The sequence below is a fragment of the Scylla paramamosain genome, chromosome 4, assembly GCF_035594125.1.
Source record: "Scylla paramamosain isolate STU-SP2022 chromosome 4, ASM3559412v1, whole genome shotgun sequence".
NCBI lineage: Eukaryota > Metazoa > Arthropoda > Malacostraca > Decapoda > Portunidae > Scylla > Scylla paramamosain.
In genome coordinates, this window is record NC_087154.1 from 29,912,027 (window position 1) to 29,918,676 (window position 6,650).

The following is a 6,650-nucleotide window of genomic DNA, read 5'->3' on the forward strand; positions in this document are numbered from 1 at the left end:
TAAAATATTCATTTTACATAAATACGAGTATAACCATAAAAGTTACACCATTAAAGGCAACGCAACGATGAAGTTAATAATATACGAACAATAATACGAAACGCGACAATTAACCCTTGCGTCCCCGCAGCACACACAAATATGGAGGAAAAAAGAAGCATTCACACACATGGTAAGCAAGGTAAATGAATCGATATGACATAAAGTATAAAAAAAATACACATTGCTTCTACAGGAGAGAGCGGTCATTGTGGTGTAGTGAACTAAGGAGCCGCACTTCGGTGCAGATGTCATAAGTTTGAATCCACAATGAGACGTCGGGAGTTATATGGCCTTAGTTGCCTAGCACACCGTTACAAGTAATTCTCTTCCACTGTGGGTATTCTCACATCACAATTGTATTCGCAGAATTGTTTCCGTTTTTCTAGAGAGAGAGAGAGAGAGAGAGAGAGAGAGAGAGAGAGAGAGAGAGAGAGAGAGAGAGAGAGAAGGGGGAACAGTATTGATGAGCAAGTTGGTGGGGATGTGGGAAACATAGGAATGAAGAAGCTGCTAAGCAGGTAACTAGTATTACAGCATAACGTGAGACAAGTGTGTGCATAAAACTACAGCTGAACTAAGAAACTTGCATCCAGTTTGATTAAATTTTACAACCTCGCACAAGCAGCACATCCGAGAATCCGGTTATCAGTGAACCTCAGCGCAAGAGACAAAGTAACAGGTTTTTAGACACAGAGACCCGGAAAGTGATCATCAAACAACCAATTTCCTTAAGAACCTTGTCATGTATGAAACTGAAGCACAGTGTCAGAAACTCGTAGCGATGATTGTTTCCTTTTTTATGCAAAGGCCACTGGCCAAAGGCAACAAAAATTGCATAAAAAAGACCCACTTAAATGCCAAGTCCCATAGAGAGCTCCAAATAGAACAATGAATTAATGGAGGATAAGTGTCTTGAAACCTCCCTTTTGAAAAGAGTTCAAGGTATAGGAAGGAAGAAATGCAGAAGCAGGCAGGGAGTTCCAGAGTTTACCGGAGAAAGGGGTAAATGACTGAGAATACTGGTTAACTCTTGCATTAGAGAGGTGGACAGAATAGGGAAGAGAGAAATAAGAAAGTCTTGTGCAGCGACGCCGTGGGGAGAAAGGGAGGCAGGCAGTTAGCAAGATCAGAAGAGGAGTTAGCATGAAACTAACGGTAGAAGATAGGATGAGATGCGACATTGCGGCGATGAGAAAGAGGCTGAAGACAGTCAGTTAGAGGAGAGGAGTTAATAAGACGAAGAGCTTTTGATTCCACCTTGTCTAAAAGCACGGTATAATTGGAACCCCCGCATACATGTGAAGCATACTCCGTACATGGACGGATAAGGCCCCTGTACAGAGTTAGCAACTGGGATGGTGAGAAAAACTGTCGAAGACATCTCAGAACACCTAACTTTATAAAAGCTGTTTTAGCAAGAGATGATGTGAAGTTTCCAGTTTAGATTACAAGTAAAGGACAGACCGAGGATATTCAGTTCAGAAGCGGGGGGCAGTTGAGTGTCAATGAAGAAGAGGGGATTTTAGAGAGATCAGAAGTCAGGCCTTCTGTGAATTCCCTGCAAGAGCTGTTTACTTCTGAAGGGATGGACGTCTACGAAAAGACGTGGAAAAGTGCAGGGTGGTATCATGAGCGCAGTAGTGGATAGAACACGAAATTTGGTTTAGAAGATCATTGATGAAAAATAGGAAAAGAGTGGCTGACAGGCAGAACCTTGAGGAACACCGCTCTTAATAGACTTAGGAGAAGAACAGTGACCGTCTACCACAGCAGCAACAGAACGGTCAAAGAGGAAACCTGAAATGAAATTACACAGAGAAGAATAGAAGCCGTACTCGTAAGATTGTAGTTTGGAAATCAAAGCTTTGTACCACACTCTATCAAAAACTTTTGATATGTCTAAGGCATCTGCGAAAGTTTCACCAAAATTTCTAAAAGAGGATGACCAAGACTCAGTAAGGAAAGCCAAATCACCATTAGAGTGGCCTCGATGGAACCCATACTAGTGATCAGATAGAAGATTGTTAAGTGTTAGATGTTTAAGATTCTTCCTGGTGAGGATTCAAAAGCTTTAGAGACAGATGGGGACCCCATCAGGTCCATAAGCCTTCGGAGGGTTCAGGCCAGCGAGGGCATGGAAAACATCACTGCGAAGAATCTTAATGGGTACCATGAAGTAGTCAGAGGGTGGAGGAGAGAAAGGAACAAAGCTTGAATCATTCAAGGTGGAGTTTTTAGCAGAAGTCTGGGCGAAGAGTTCGACTTTAGGGATAGATGAGATGGCAGTGGTGCCATCAAGTTGAAAAAAATGAGGGAGAGACGAAAAAGTAATATTACTGGAGATGTTTTTTGGCTAAGTGCCGGAAGTCAAGAGGGGAGTTAGATCTTGAAGAATATTGACACTTTCTAATAATGGAGGGCTTTTTGGCTAGATGGAGAACAGACTTGGCATGATTCTGGACAGAAATATAAGGAGCATGAGATTCAAGTGATGGAAGGCTCAAGTAAGGTTTTTAAATTTTCCGGAGTATAAAACTAGATAACATACTTTTTTTACAGAAATACTTTTCTGAAAAGTAGTAAAGGATTATGAAAAAAAGATATCTTACACTGAAAGGGTTAAAAACAGAAACGGTTTACTTGATCATCTGACCCGAAGCTTCGAGACGTTGTAGGTATAAGAAAACAAAACCATCACTTTAAGTCCAGCAGTGTTAGCGGCTCGGGTCTTCCGGTATAATTACCTGAGGTTCAGTCCAGTTAAGTCTTGTGACGCAAGGACCTCTCGGGACTTCCATGTCGGAACAACCTTGTTACCTCGCCTGATGGACGAGACGAGACTCGGGAGTCGCTGCAACAGACTCGCCTTCGGCTCAGCTGCCTTGTTACATTCACCGCTGCTCGTTAACTTTGGCTTATGACCACAGCACGAACCCGGGGATACCGAACACACTCAGACCTCGTCCCCACGGACATGATTTTCATGTGACTGGACGTCTGGTAGCGGTGTTGCCAAATTGCTACGAGTTACAGTATTAACACCTAACCTACAAGTCGCATCAAAGCTTTCCTCTCATAAAAAAGAAAAAAAACAACACGAATTATTTCAACACAATTCAGACAAAATGTGTCTTAGACAATTTAAAATTTCTTCATAGTTCACTTGTTTACTTCCATGATCAGTCATTACAACAGGTTGATAAATGAAGGAGTTAAACAGGTAAATCATGATGAAATGTAGATAAGCGGCTGGGAAATATACGAAAATGTTAACAAGAGATGAGACACAACTTAGGAGGTAAGTAACTGCGCATTCTTACCAGTGATGACACCACGGGAACAGTACACTCACCAAGCTGGGCAGCGGGCGGCACACTCTGAGCAAAGGGAAAGTCATGTTAGGGATTGTTATTATAAAGAAAGGACACTAATGCTGCCACACTCCATTTTCTTTCTTTCTCTTGTTTCTAGTCCCACTCGCTCTAATTTCGTAAAAGCAACACTTTACTTTCATTCCACAAATTGCTTCTGCCTCTGTTCCAACGCCGACTTTAGTATGTATTTCACCTTAATTCCAGTGTGTGTGTGTGTGTGTGTGTGTGTGTGTGTGTGTGTCTACAGTGGCAAAGACAAAAATCCGCGGTGAGAACTATTCCTGCCAGGTAGTTGAAGGACACCGCTTAATGAGACACAAGACAGGTGAGTGGTGAGGGTGAGACACAAGACAGGTGAGTGGTGAGGGTGAGACACAAGACAGGTGAGTGGTGAGGGTGAGGCACAGAATCTCGCCCACTGAACACAAGGAAGACATCTGACAAAAATTTCCATACACACTCCGAGATAAGAGAAGACCAAATAATCGCAGCTAACTAAATAGTATGCTAATAATGAGAAGTACAGAATTAATATATCCATAAAAGAATGAAAAGAAAACAACTAAGCCGTATCGATAGGTTGTAAACACGGGCACACAGAAGGACAATGGGGATTACAATCGAAACAAAATATGATGCTTAATTGTTTTGGCAGGAAATGTTCTTTGTTTTGTCATAAGAGAGATCATTACGATACATTACACTGGAATGATTAATTGATTGAGAGTTTTAGACCGTAGCAACAACAACAACAACAACAATAACTAACACAAGCAGACAAACAAAGATTATATGGCGCCACAAACAAATCACACACCACAGGAGGAGGAGGAGGAGGAGGAGGAGGAGGAGTAGCACCAGCAGCATACATACATTAAAGCAATTATACTAATGATGGTAGTGTGGCGGCTTCCTCTTGGTGTATTCAGTAAATGCATGACCAAGTATTGATATTAAGGCATGGATTAATCTGAATAGACTATCATTTGCTTCCACACATTGCATTAGCATACTCTTGGCAGTGTGTATGTTTATGAGTCGTGCTGCAAGGCATTAACACATTCTAGGCAGTGTGTATGTTTGTTTGTGAGTGTGTTGTGAGTGTATTAGTATCCCTCACAGGTGAAATGAAAATTAAAACAAGAAACACCTGTGCGATAAATGAAACAAGAAAAAGAAGATAGAGCTACCCTCTAACTCATCGTAAAAATGCAACTGGAATATTGGTGAAAACAGGAAAGAAAAGTTCAAACAAACAAATGAAAGAATAAAAGTGTGTAGGTTTGCGTAAAAGGATTAGCACAGAGAGAGAGAGAGAGAGAGAGAGAGAGAGAGAGAGAGAGAGAGAGAGAGAGAGAGAGAGAGAGAGAGAGATAAGAGGTAGCCAAAGTTTCGAAAGCACAAGCTCCTCAACATACTCCGTGGCAATCCATCTCCTCCTCTTCCTCTTCCTCCTCTTCCTCTTCCTCCTCCTCCGTGTCCTCCTCCTCCTCCTCCTCCTCCTCCAGGCAATCCATCCGCGTCCTCTCTCGCCGTGTATTTCGTTAAACGCTTTGAGATTTTCCTCCTTTTCCAGGTTTTATTTTCTCGATCTTACCTCGAAAATCTTGCTTGTTTTTTCTATTATGTTGAGTTCAGTCCTCCCGGATCTCCCAGCTCCTGTCAACTGGTAAATCGATAGGAGGAGAGGAGGAGGAGGAGGAGGAGGAGGAGAAACAAGAGGAAGAAAATTACACAAAAAAAGGATGAAAAATAAAGAAGAGGATGGAATGGAAGTGAAGGACAAACAAAAATAATAGAAAAAAAGAAAAATAAGGTAACGAATAGGAGGAAGAACAAGAGAAGGAAGAGGAGAAGGAAAACCAGAAAGACGAACAGGACAGCTGCAACCAACGCTTATACCACCACCACCACCACCACCGTTACCATCACGAGAATCACTAGGATGGACGTGGTAATGCTGGCTGGCTCTGCACGGGAAGCATAAAGACACTAATATTCACTACTACACTCAGAACTATTAAACCCGGAGCGACATTACATGCAGTGGTACGCGAAGCAAGATCACCTCTCTCTCTCTCTCTCTCTCTCTCTCTCTCTCTCTCTCTCTCTCTCTCTCTCTCTCTCTCTCTCTCTCTCTCTCTCTCTCTCTCTCTTCACTGCTGCTGGCCACACGTGCGGTCCACCACCATCAGGGAGCGGAATGCGTCTCTCGTGGCTGTAAGGGAATGGCCGGAGCGTGCAGCTGTGGCCCTCGTCCTGCTCTTCCTGCTGTTCCTCCTCCTCCTCTTCCCTCTCGTTTGCTGCTGAGTGTGTGTGTGCTGCAACAGGTGGTGGAGTCCTAGTGACCTCGGCAGTGTGTGTGTGTGTGTGTGTGTGTGTGTTACAGAGAGAGAGAGAGAGAGAGAGAGAGAGAGAGAGAGAGAGAGAGAGAGAGAGAGAGAGAGAGAGAGAGAGAGAGAGAGAGAGAGAGAGAGAGAGAGAGAGAGAGAGAGAAAATTATACACACAGACAGACAAGCAGACAAACAGGCAGAAAAGAGAAACAGAACGATACACAGCCAACAGGACAAACAGATAAATACAAGCAAAAAAAAACAACAGGAATTGATTTAAGAGTGCGTTCATAAATGTGCGTGTGTGTGAGTGCGTGCGTGGCTGTTTTCTTAAAAGCAGGAGGTCACGCGTATACACTGTGCATGTACTGAAGGTGTAGCGGACCCTTAGATCAACCTCGCCTCGCCATTCACACGCATCCGCCCTCCTGGTGCGACCGAGGAAACGTGAACTGCTAGGGGTACTGATGCTGTTCATGTTCACTATTGCAACTCACATTCCTTACCGTTGACCTTGAGCATGATGCGATGTTCATGAAGATAACGGCAATGATAATACTGTAATACTGTAATGCCTTCAAGTATATAAACGTAAATAGATAGGTAGAGAGAGATATAGATAGATACGTAGACAGACAGAAAGGTAGATAGACAGATAGATAGATTACGTACACACACATACGGATAAATACTCGTACATAGAAAGATACTTGAACAAAGATATCAGATAAATCCGTAAATAGACAGACGGACAGATAGAACGGATGAATAGATGAAAAAAAAAAAACGAAGATCTTCATAAACAAACAATAACACTCCCTCCCACACACACACACAAAAAAAAAAAAAAGAGAGAGAGAGAGAGAGAGACCAAGAGCATTTTCTTCCTAAATAAGAAT

The 6,650-nt window shown here is 42.7% G+C and overlaps 1 protein-coding gene across 2 annotated transcripts in view; it reads right to left on the minus strand.

Moving 5' to 3' along the window:
- The window catches only part of LOC135099955 (uncharacterized), a 216,848-nt gene extending 213,428 nt beyond the window's left edge, over positions 1-3,420 (minus strand). For both annotated transcript variants that reach the window (XR_010268461.1, XM_064002698.1), the window contains exon 1: positions 3,395-3,420. The gene's annotated coding sequence lies outside the window, so the exon portion shown is untranslated. The remainder of the gene's footprint in view (positions 1-3,394) is intronic.
- Positions 3,421-6,650: the final 3,230 nt, after the last annotated feature.